Consider the following 12,964-nt stretch of genomic DNA (forward strand, 5'->3'; position numbering starts at 1 on the left):
AGCTGGAAAGAACCCAGATGTCCTTCAACTGAGGAATGGATTCAAAAAATGTGGTATATTTACACAATGGAGTATTACTCAGCTATTAAAAACAATGAATTCGAGAGGTTCCTAGGTAAATGGATGGAACTAGAAATTATCATCCTGAGTGAGGTAAGCCAATCACAAAAGAAGACACATGGTATTCACTCACTGATTATTGGATATTAGCCTAGAACCTTGAAATGCCCAAGATGCAACTCACAGGCCACATGAAGCCCATAAAGAAGGAAGACCAAGTGAGGGTGATTCGGTCCTTCTTAGAAGGAGCAACAAAATACTCAAGGGAGCAAATATGGAGACAAAGTGAGGGACAGAAACTGAAGGAGGGGCCGTCTCAAGACCACCCCACCTGAGTAGCTATCCCATGTGCAATCACCAAAGGTAGATGCTGATGTGGAAGACAGGAAGTGCATGCTGATAAGAGCCTGATATGGATATCTCCTCAGAGGCCTTCAAGAGTCAGACATATTGAGAGGCAGATGCTCACAACTAGCCATTGAACTGATCATGGGGTTCTCAATAGAGGAGTTAGAGTGAAGACTGAAGGAGTTGAAAGGGTTTGTGGCACCATGAGGAGAGCAACAATACCAACCAACCACAGCTCCCAGGGTCTAAACCACCAGCCTGGGAGCACTTAGGGGGGGGATCCAGGGCTTCAGCTGAATATGTAAAAGTGGAGGGCCCTGCTGGGCATAGGTGGAAGAAGAGAACCTTGACCTCATGAAGGCTGGATGCCCCAGGGGGTGGGAATTTTGAGGGTGGGGAGGTGGGAGTGGGGGGGTGTAGATAGAGGTTACATCCACAGAGAAGAAGGAGGAGGGGCGAGCGGATTGGGGGTTCCGAGGGGGTGGTGGGGGATGGGGTAAGGGGACAACATAGGAAATGTAAATAAATCATCCAATAAAAAAAAAAAAGAAAAAAATAAGAAAGAAAAAAAAGCACAATAACAGTTTGTCCCTAAAGTACTGAAATAATTCAGTTCTTTGTGGGAAGGTTTGTATTGAACTATCCAGTGATTTTTTTTCCTTAAAAGGAAAAATACATGTACTAATATTACTGTGCTCTGGGCGACTTCCCAGTAAAACTTGCTGAGACAGGAAGATGTATGGTAACTTTGATTTTGTGGAGGTGGGGCAATTTCCATTTTTAAATGTTGTGAAGAGGAAAAATTATTTTAAAATTCAGTTTGGAAGACAGAAACTTCTGAATTCATTTTCTATGCTTCTCCTAGTCAGTGTATTTAGGTGAGTAGAATGCAGATTTTTAAAATAATGTATCATGTAAGTCTCTTGCTTTTTTGTGTGTGCTCCAGGTATATTATTTTGATAAGCTTTGGGTGTATTGCTGTTATGGTAAAATTTCGATACAGTATTATCTTGTTTTATAAATATTTATTCTGATTCTGTTTTCTTGTGAGGCCACAGCCTCCTTGAGGTTTATGTCCATGTCTTCCTCAAATATAAACAAGTAGGTATCCAAGCCATTGTTTTATGTACTGAGACTGCAGCTAGGTTTTGTCATTTTCTTCATAAAGATAAATTATTGATAGGCAAAGCATGAAGGTTGCTGAGAAAGTAGATAGATGTCATGAGGGAATTAAGGGAAACAAAGATATAAACTTATCTATATCAACAAGCCTGTCTCTTTTCTAACCAAGATCTATGTACAGGGAAAGGTAAACAGGACTCCAGAGAAAATACCACAGACATTGGAAAAGTTGAATTCAGCAGGCTAGAGAATACACTGAGAGGTATATGATGGAGAAGATCAACCCTATACTTCTACAACCTTGTGGACATCTGGAGAAAGTGATTGGATGAGTGATTACAGAGAAATTCATTGAAGAGCACTCTGCAGGCACCAATATTAACTGAGTTTAACTCCAAAGCTTTTATTTTACTTTGGTCCTTTAAGAACTATAGTGAAAAGACTCTTTTCTCCACTAAGGTTAGTACAAAGAAGGACATGATCAAGTTTAGCCTCGTGTTATGGGTGGCTCTTCTGTAATGACAATGGGACAAGTGAAGAGAACTAAGAATGATAATACCTTTTTGTATAGGTTTTAGTGATCACAGGAGTCCTTGGCTACAGAGGCAGAAAGGAACACACTTAATTTTAGAACAACCATAAAACACAACAGTAAAAGAAGAAGAGTTTTGGAGCTAATGTGATGGCTAGCTTTACATTAGCTATAGTCTTTTGAGAAGTGGGAATCTCATTTGACATAATGTGCTATGGACAAGCCTGTGGGGCATTTTTTTATAGTTGACTGATGTGGGCAGGCTCATCTCAATGTAGGCAATCCTACCCCAGGCTGATAGTTCTGACAGCCATATGAAAGCAGGTAAACAATCCATGAGGAATACATCTTCATTCCCTCTGCATCAGTTCCTGCCTTCAGGTTCCTGTCTTGAGGTCCTGCCCTGAGATTTCAGGATACAGAGACAAAAGTTCTAACATGAAATAAACCTTTTCTCACTATGTTGCTTTGGTTCATGTTGCCCTTATTATAATACAGAAACCTTAACTGAGACAGATGGCTTAGTTACTGAAGTGCTTGCCATGAAGGCATGAGGACCCAAGGTCAGATCCCAAGGCATGATGGCCCAAGTTCAGTCCCTGTGTACAATCCAAGGGCAGTGTCATGTATCTAATACTAATGCAGGGGAATTGTTGGCGAGAGGAGAAAGTGACAGAGGTATTATATAGCTGCTCAGTGGGCCATTCTAGCCATTCAGTTGACTCTGTGTTCAATGAGAGACCTTCTTTCTAAAATAAATAAAAGAAAGCAGCAAACAATTGAGAAACATACCTTTCATGGAACTCTGACCTCCAAACAAGCACATGTGCACCTATATATGAATGTATACAATTAATAATAATAATAAACAATATAAAGTAGAAATAATTGTGGGCTGTATCTTCAAAGGATTGGTGCTTTGAGCAATTAGAATTGTTTCAGGAAACATTACAAGAGATGTGAAGCATGACATGTTTATTTTTGTTTTGTTTTTTGTTTGTTACTTTTGTTTGATTAAATAAAGTCATATTATTTGGAGTTTGTCTATTCCATTTCAATCAGGAGAATTAGAGTTTTCCTTGAAATATCAGCATGAGATGCTGATTGCTCTGTAAGGAGTGTTAATAACCCAGAGGGGACAACTCATATTGCTGAAGGCTTCTTAATATGATCTGCCCATTCCATCAAAATTCCCCAAACATGAATTCACAAACTTACCTATATTACTTGAGATCTGACTCAGAGGTGTTCCACGTTTTGGAGAACCATAAACATAGATGATTATGAGGCTTTCCTTAAGAAAAACCATGAAAAAAACTGAAGCCACAAACCTGTTCCAAAGTCTTAGTAAGAATCCATGCTGGCCAAGGGTCCTCATCTTAACCATTATTTATTACCAGACACAACCTTTCACTGGCATGCTTATAATTACCTTGGCAGAATGGGAGTGAGATATATTTCTACAAACTGTAGAGCTTCAATAGATGGCAAAGTCATGTGTAAAATAACGGGGCATCATTTTCAGCAAAATGAATGAAACTGTACAACGATGATCCATCACTACTATCCAACATACCTTCCATGAAGGTCTACAATTTCAGAGGCCAGAACAAAATACAGTCTGTTTATAATTTATGGACTTGTCTGCTTTCTGCTAATGGACAATGATGCTTTTATGACACATTAAGTTTCATCCTTTCTTTAGAAGTTAGGACCCCGAAGCATAAGTAATCTTGCTTATATTTCCTGAATTATTGCTTCTTTTTCCTCTGTTTAAAATCCTTGGATGTCTACCTTTCTCCTCAAGCTTTTCAGTCTTACTGCATCCATGTTTTTGTGTGAAATACTTCATATTGTCTCACATAAATAATCAAGTGAAGATTGAATAATTCATCCAGGAAGCTAACAGCTAAAGCAAAGATGAAAACATGGAGCTGGTAAACTGGGAATATTTAGAGATGGTAAATAGTGACATAGATCTTGAACTCTCACACTTCCTTTCCAGGCTCTAGTCACTCAGCAAAAATCAGGAATACATTTTTTCCCTCTCCCTCTTGTAATAAGACCCAGGATCAGAGTGAGAGGCGTCACATGAGGTTAATGTGCCTGCTGTGAGTCTGGCAAGACTGAGGGTAGCAGCAAAGTGGGACTTAGTTGGACCGGCCTAAAAGCTGTAACTAGGTCACCGAAAGCTGAGTGGTGTTTTACACAGGCAGAACTCATTAACAAATGCCTGAATGCCAAATAAAACAAAAATGAAAAGAAAACACAGAAATGAAAAACAAGACAGTGTTAATTCCCTTTTTTCAGGAATATCCGTGGATTTCCCCTTAGAGCCCTCCTTTTTTTTTAACCTTTCTGGGTCTGTGGATTATAGCGTGATTCTCATTGAATTAATAGCTAATAAATTATAAGTGAGTTCACTTATAAGTGACTTTGTACCATATTTGTGTTTTGGTGTACAAATTACCTCCCTCTGGGTGATTTTTTTCTCTAATTCCATTCATTTATCTGCAAATTTTATGTCATTTTTTTTAAAAATCTGGAATGTATAAATGTACCAAATTTCCTATTCTGACAAGGTACATCTAGGTTGTTTCTAGTTTCTGGATATTATGAATAAAGCTGCAAGTTGAACAGGTGCCATTGTGGTAGGATGGACTGTCCTTTGGGTATATACCCAAGAGTGGTATAACTCAGTCATGAGGTAGATGGATTCCCAATTTTCTGAGGAACTGCCATATTGATTTCCATAGTGGTTGTACCAGTGTGAACTCCCACCAGCAATGGAGGAGTGTTCCACTTGTTTCACATCTTTGCCAGAATAAATGGTCACTTGTGTTACCAATCTTAGCCATTTTGACAGGTGTAAGAATAGATTTCACAGATGGACTGTGGGCAAATGGTGATGGGAACAGGATTGATGGGAAGTAGTGGGAGAAAGAGCACTGGGAGAAAACTTGGAATTGGAGGGTATGGGGGTGGAGGGTGATGTGGAAACCTAGTCAAGTAGAAGCTCTTAGGATTCTGACAGTGACCTTAGCAAAGACTCCAAGTTAAGGAAGAGGCAGAGTCTGAATCAGCCATCCTATATAAGTAGATAAGGCACTGAGAGGTGGGACTGCAGCACCAACCCAGACACCAAATCTTTGACATGTAATCTATCCTGTCTGCAAGATGTACTGGGGCAATGAAGGTACAGAACTTATAGGAGTAGCCAATCAAAATCAGTTTTAATTTGAGGCCCATGCTGGACACTGCCTAGATGACCAGGAATCAGAGGCTGAATAACCCAGAGAACTGTGATAGGAATAAAAATCAATAAAATTATTCATAATGATATTGTTATATGCTCATAAATCAGTGACTAGCCCAATCTTCGTCAAAGAGGCTACCACAGGCAGCTGATGAGAGTAAAGGCAGAGACTCACAGCCAAACATTAGGTGCAAAGAGAGCCCCAAAAGGAGATAACTATCAGCTCCCCTCCTCTTGGAGCTCAGAGAACCCCAAGCAAGAGAGAGAAAAAGAAATATGGGAGCCAGAGGGGTCAAGGATACCAGGAGAGCAAGGCCCAAAGATTTCAACTGGGTAGGGCTCATAGAGCCCCACAAATAGATGTAGCAATCACAAACCCTACATGAGTCTACATAGATGATATGGTTGTTAGCTTGGTGTTTTGGTGGGACCACTGGCAATGAAAGTAAGGATGTTTCTGGCTATGTACTTGGGACCCTTTTTCTCCTGCTGGTTTGCTGTGCCTAGCCTTGATGATGGGGATTGTGCCTAGTTTTATTGCATCATGTTACTCCATGTTTTGTGGATGTTCCTGGTAAGCTTGCTGTTTGTCGTGGGTTGGCAGAAGTGGACCTTGGGGAGAGAAGAGGTAGAGTATAGGGAAATGGGAGGAATGAAGTACAGGGAAACTTTAATTGAGGTGAAGACAAAATAGAAAAATTGTATATAAATTTTAGAAAAAATAGAAGACAGTGGAACCTCAGAAGAAATACATTAGTAAGGTTCAGAGGAGTGATTGGCACTCACTTTTCTACCTTTCTGACATGCCTTGACAGCATCATTGTATTATACAGGAACAGTGGAGGACAAACTCAGGGCATAGAATCCCCAGTATTTTCAGAGTTCCTGGTAATATCATTCCTAAAATAAATCAATCCAAGCATTTGTTTTAACTTGGAAAACCTTTCAGGATTGTTTATGTCTTATTGACTCAGTCTTCATTAAAGGCCTTCTCTGATAAATCCAATTTAGCTTTCAGTACTCTTATCAAATTTACCTTGGCTTCTTGTGCATTGTTGGTAAAGTTATATGTTTAATAATTTCACATCTACTTAGCTGCCATGATTGCTTTGCAAATAACCTGACCACATAGGTTTTGCCTGATCATCAGTGTAGTCCCAACTGTTAAGTAAAATATTCTATAAACATCACATTCTATTTGTTTTATTTTATACAAGGTTTTGGGAAACTACTTTGACATTCATTCTCATTAAGTGTGTTCCAGAAATCTGAATGAAAGTGAGTACAGTAGTATCTAGAACACTATACCCACAAAATGACTACGTGACTCACTTATATTCATTAAGCAATAAATACATCTTGAAAGCATTATAGTCTTTTTTATTGTAAGTTGAAGGCTCATTGCTTTATGCCACAAGAGTTTTGATGAAGTCCTTTGGGTTGAAATGTCATAGAGTTCCTACCTTGGACACCACTGGCAGATAATACTTATTCTAAAATGCAGCAATGTTGTCAATTATCTTATATATTCTCAGTCAAAATTATGTAAGTTTTTTTTTTTTTTTGACCAAGGCAGGGAGCTAACTGCTGAAAACTGGAGTTACCTGTTTATCTCATGTCATCCTTTAGACAGGGGATCTTATTGTCATTCACGATCATGGCCGAGCCAACTTTAAAATTCCAACCCTAGTAGGCAAAGCTGTAATTAAAAGAAAAGCACACAGGAAGATTTGCCTGTGATGCCACTGTGTTGACCCAGCCCAAAGTGAAAAGTTATTGAATACAGATGGACAGGTCTAGAATAACTTTGATGCCAGGAACAGGAAAGAAAACTGGAAAAGGAGCCATGCACATCCCCCTTGTGATTACTCCCAGCTGTAGAGATAATGCCAGCTCTAACTAGTCCTGAATCTGCTACTACAGGTTGGGCTATACAGCTTTTACTCTTAGTGAGGATTCAGTAATACATGGTATCTATATAGACACAAATGCTAGGTAGAGTGGAACAAAATGATAGATTGCCTTGGTATATCCAAAATTAGTAAACAGACTGTGTTCATGCACCAATGAGAAGGATAGGCAAATTTGTCCTGTCTTATTTCAGTTAGACCCAAAATTTCCAGTTTAAGGAATGTGGACTGTGAAATATAGTAGAGCAGGGTCCTTTTCCTGAAATGTCACTACTCAGTGGCCTTGGGCAAGATTTCTGAATGCCATGTTCTTCCATATACATATTTCAGAAAAAATAATAAACATAATTCATCTTCTAATTTCTGTTCATAAATATGTACATGATAAACAGAAGAGAATAGAAGAGAATAAAGCAATTTATTAATGAGTGTGTATAACAATGTTTCCCTACTGTGTTTTTAAATTGAGAGTAGATAGGGACAGAAGGAGATAGAAAGAGATTAATACAGTGTGATGTATTTATACATGAAAAATGTCTTCAGTACGGTAGACCATACTGGGAATGGAATTGGATTAAAGGGTCCTCAGCCTGGATTTTTAAATTATTCTTTACCCTGTATTTTGGGCTCAATTGTTTTTTATGTTTGCTTTTTTCTGTTTGTTTGTTTTGTTTTACTTTGTTTTCCTTTTAATGGTAATGACTAAAACAAGAGCCTTTCTGTATGTTAAGCTGTATCTAAAGCTGATTTACCTCCAAGGCTTGCTTTGCACTTAATTTAAATGACAGTGAGTAATCAGAAATTCAACTCTCACTGGATTTCACTTAAAGATAAGAAGCTCATACTATACAGATGTCCCATGAAGAGGGATTGGGGCATGCTGTAAGACCTTGATTATGTCTTCTTTGATTTAAGGTTATTAAAAAAATGTTTAGAATCTCTGGATACTGGCATCTTCCAACATAGATGCCAAGGAACCACTGATAATCTTGGGAATTGGCAGAGAAGAGTTATGGAACTCAAACAGAAGTTCCTTCTGAGAACAGGCCTGAAGTTATCGTAGCTGACTGACATGATTTTGTGATTGGCCCACTGCTATAATAGGGAAAGTTATCCATCTCTTCTGCCAAGAAATTTAAAGAAAAGCATGTTAGATCAAAGCAGCTGTTCTCTAATCCTAGTTCTACAACAATAGAAATTTATGAATCATATGACTTATACAGTTGCTTTTCTCTTCTTGATAAGTAATAGTGTATGTATATGTGTGTGTGTGCATGCACATACATAAAACACAATGAAGTCAGATGAAATGTGATTTGAGAAGGCTTTCATCTATTCATATTTTACATATAATTTAATGTGATCCATGAGCCTATTAGGGTATATCTAGGTAATAGAGTTAAAAAATTTGTCTAGGAAGCAACTCTGTCTTAAGACAAATTATAAGTTCAAGAGAAGTACTGGACAGCAGTAGAAGAGTTCTCAAACTGAAGAAAAATACAAGAAATTTTAAATTTGTGTCTATACTTCAGTGTGACATATATTTTTCAGAACAAAACATAATAGTAAACATTTCAATTAGGAGTTGCGGGAGCACAGTCTGAGGTCCCAGTGGAGCCGGAGCTAGCTCATCTGGTTCTCAGGCTCTTGGACACCCACATCAGGCTATGAGAGCTGCAAATGGGCCGAGAACAAAGTGGGGATGCAAGGGCTAGATTGGCTCACAGCCAAAGGAGAAAGTGCTAGAAGTTCTGGCTGTGTCCTGCTGTGATGAGAGTTCTTGGCTTGCTTGGGTTGGTGGTCTCCATGGCTGGGAACATAGAGAGGTCTTCTGCAAGAGATTAGACAAGGCTCTTTAGGTGAAAACCTTCTTCATTGTTCCCCAGGGTGGATCCCGATGAAAGAGAAATGGTCCATGGTTTTAAGATGTTTATTGTCATGGCAGAAAGCAGATGAGAAACTGTAACCCAATTTTCTCAGGGCAGGCTTGAGGTTAAACACCTTTTGTAGGGAGGAGAGTCAGAGAAGGAATGTTTAATTGGCTATGCCCTTCTGGCCTTTAGGTACCTCATTAAAACGGAGATCTGTCTTGAGGCTCCGTGGCCTGTATACCCACTATCTGTGGAGGAGCTAGTAAGGGTGTTGCCCTATGTGTCTACAGGACACAAATCTATGGAGGGCTGTGGCCTCGTGTCAGGAACCTGGAGTCTGGGAGTACGGCAAATGCCTAACTAAGTCCATTGCAGGAGACCCTGCAGGTCACCTACTGGGTCACTTGGGTTTCAAACCTAGCTCAACAAGAAATCAGGCTGCCTTTCATAGTCCTACAAATATATAGTATCATGATTCTTTAGAGTTTTACAGAACAAAGACAGCTCCCAGTACTGTGTGACTTTTAGCATGTTTTACAGTTTAAAAGCTTTTACATGAAAAAGACTTTAATTGTAATGTTTATTACTATTGGTAGCTGCAGCTTCACATAGCCCAGCGCCAGCTGGAGTGAGCACAGTCAAAATTCTCAAGCCTCTGTCTTCCCCAAGTGGTCCTAGCCCTGTGGCAGGTCAGACACAGGACACACTTGAACCCAACAACTGGTCCAGGACCCACACATCAACCCAACATATATTCTAACTCAGCTGAACCCATGTCTCCCTGAAAGGCAAGTTCACCTGTGAATAGCAACCCATCGCATTTTGCATTCAGGTAAAATGAAGGATTCTTTACTTTTTTTTTTTCTCCAGTTCTTAACCAGTTTTGGCAGAGGAGTTTTTCTCAACTCTCTCTAAGAACATACTTTCAGATCCTCTTCCAGTCATGCCTCTGTCTGAAATGTTCCTGTCACTTACAGAGTAGCCCTCAGTCGTCTTCCAGTGATTTACATGAGATAGATTTTAGAAAACAAAATCATCTTTAAGCCCAATAGACTATAGCCAGGCACCATCTATATAAAAATGAGACGATTGTTTAACTGCCTGAGTTTTACTACCAATTAGGGTGGTTTGTTGCCAATTATACCAAGAGTAAGAGAGAATTTCACCCCTTTCTTAATGTTAGGAAAGATTCAGGCCAAACAAATGACTACACCCACTGCTATTTGCAGTCTCTTTGCCTTGTTCTTGATTGGATTCTCACATTTTTATGAGTGTTCAGAATAGATCCTACTTGAGGCATCATCATTCAGTGCAGCATCTTCAAACAGATTGTCTCAAGGCAGAGGCTGTTTATCCCTTTACCTAGCACCAGGATGGAAATTCCAAGCCCACCCTCAGTCTCAAAAGCTGCTGGCCTGATGATTTATGACTCTGTGGACACATTTTAGTACTCTCCTGTATTCAAACAACTTTTCAATTAGAGTAGAGTTTTCCACAGTATTAATCACCTTTGAGAGAGTGAAGCAGAAGTCGTCCTTTTTCACAATCCATGAGCAGTAGCACTCTTCTATGGCTGATTGTTTTAATGAACAAATGGTATTTTCCTCTTTAGTTTGATGAGTGAGGCTTATTTGTACAAAACCAACGCTAAATTTGACAATATACCATGTGGCACAAGTGGATCATGCCACCAGACAAAAGAACTGATAAAGTTGAGGAAGCATGAACCCCAGGACATCTTAGAATTGAGACCGGCAGGCATGGGGCCATCAGCTTCCTGCCAAGCTCTACTTGTTCTGGAACACATAACCGTGACACCACACTGAGAGGGCTATGACAATTAGTCACATAGAGACCATATCTGAAGTCTTTCCCCATGCAAATAAAACATCCCTAACATCTCAGATTTAGCCAATGGAAAGCATCTACCCCTAAATCCCACCCTACTCACAAAATATTTATAACGTCTCTATCCGCATGGAACAAATTGCAGGAGTTATTGCATCAAGAGTTTTCAGAGAGTGGCTGTTTTATTGAACTGTAACACTCTGGGGAAGAGTTTTCTCTCCTGAAGTGTTCATCTCTGGACCTTGAATCCACCTAGTAGGCCAGGCTAGTGCCCCCACTTGGCACTGTGTCTCTGGTTGTGGCTCTTGGCTGTCCACAGCTACTCCTCTCTGCTGTTGATTGTATCTACTTACTGCCACCCACTTGCCTAGCAGGGGTCCAGCTCTGGTTCTCTGCTGATTGCTGAGGGCCACCGCCATCGATGCTGCTGGAATGAGTACTGCTACGGTAGCAGGAGAGACTCCAGCTACTTGCCCTGCAAGGGCTTCCCTTCTGAGAGCTGTAACACTTGAGCTGTTTTATTCAGACCAGAGCTCCTGGGAACCCTTTGTTATGACTAGACAAGAGCTCCTCAGAATTTATCCCTTCTGATTCCAGCAAGAATGACACCTGGATATCCCTATCACAGAGTGTGTTCTGCCTCCCCTGAAAGTCTGTAACACCCCCAGTGGCAAGGCAGACATGCAGCCCGACAGTACCACTCAGCTGACGTTGTATGATTTTCCAGTTGCTTCATTCTTCAGACTCTTTCCTTTGAGCAGATAACTAAAATATACTCCTTTCAAAGTGTGAATGTTAAATCTGCCATAGGTTTGGAAAACCCAGTTTCTAATAGTATGTTATTTAGTAACATCATTACTTATAATAGTCCATTGCTTGGTGATAAAATAGTCAGAATATTCATTTTCCTTTAGGACCTTTAACAACTATGAAAAATAAAATTTTATGAATTCTTTCTTATTTAGGCATAGGGCTAAGTATGGAGGCAGATGAGGTTTCTTCCTCATCTTTACAAATGACTTCATCACCTGCATAATTTGTCCAGCTGTTTCTAGAGATTTTCATTCATTTCTCATCTTCTTTCCTCTGCCTTCTTTACACACTGGTCATCAGCCTGTCACCTCCCTTGTTGAATACAGGCTGAAGGCAGATGCTCCCCACCACTTTCATCAGTAACAAGTCTCACCACAAAATGAGCCTTAGAAGTGTGTTTCTGCATGCCTATTGTTTCTCTGCTGCTTATCTTCCATCAATGTTCATGAATCACCTAGAATATTATTCTAAACATGGACTTTGACCCAGCATCAACAGCATCTATTGAGCTTGGTAGGAACCCAGAACCTCGGGTCTACTCTTGACCTACTGAATCAGTTGGCATTATGATTAAATTTTCAGGGCTTCCTGTGAACTGAAATCCATAAGCAACACAAATTGGTTCTTCTGCTCTTTGAATAAAATATCTTCAATGACTTCTACCTTTACATAGAACACAGGAAGTGAATCTTATACTCTTTACTGTGGCTCATGAAGTTTCATGTATTCTGAAATTGATACTTTTTTTTTCTGTTGTTCCTCATCCGTTCTGTTCCCCTAACATAGAGACTTCATTCACAAAAATGACCTTTCTGTTCTGTCTTCTTTTTCTAGGGTTTAGCTTTTAGTATTCCTTTGTTCATATGACTTTCCTTTCAACTTTACATGCCTGGGCAATTTTTACATATTCTTATGAGGAGAGTGGCAGTACTGGTGTGAGTGTTTTGATGTACTCATGTGTGTAGGTGGATGTGGGGAAACACTGCTAAATAAGGTGAAATTCACCTTTGACCAGATAGCCTTCTAACTCAGTTCATAATGCAGAACTCCCTTCATTAATTAGCAGGGTTTCTCCTTCTCAGACCTTGTGTGGAAAGTTCAAAACTGTACATATCTCTACCTACAGAATTTCATGTAGCTTCAGATTACAGATTCAACTTCTCCACATAAGGACCCATTCAGTTATCACTTGAGATTGCTGAAA

Source organism: Grammomys surdaster, unplaced genomic scaffold (genome assembly GCF_004785775.1).
Source record: "Grammomys surdaster isolate TR1022 unplaced genomic scaffold, NIH_TR_1.0 213, whole genome shotgun sequence".
NCBI lineage: Eukaryota > Metazoa > Chordata > Mammalia > Rodentia > Muridae > Grammomys > Grammomys surdaster.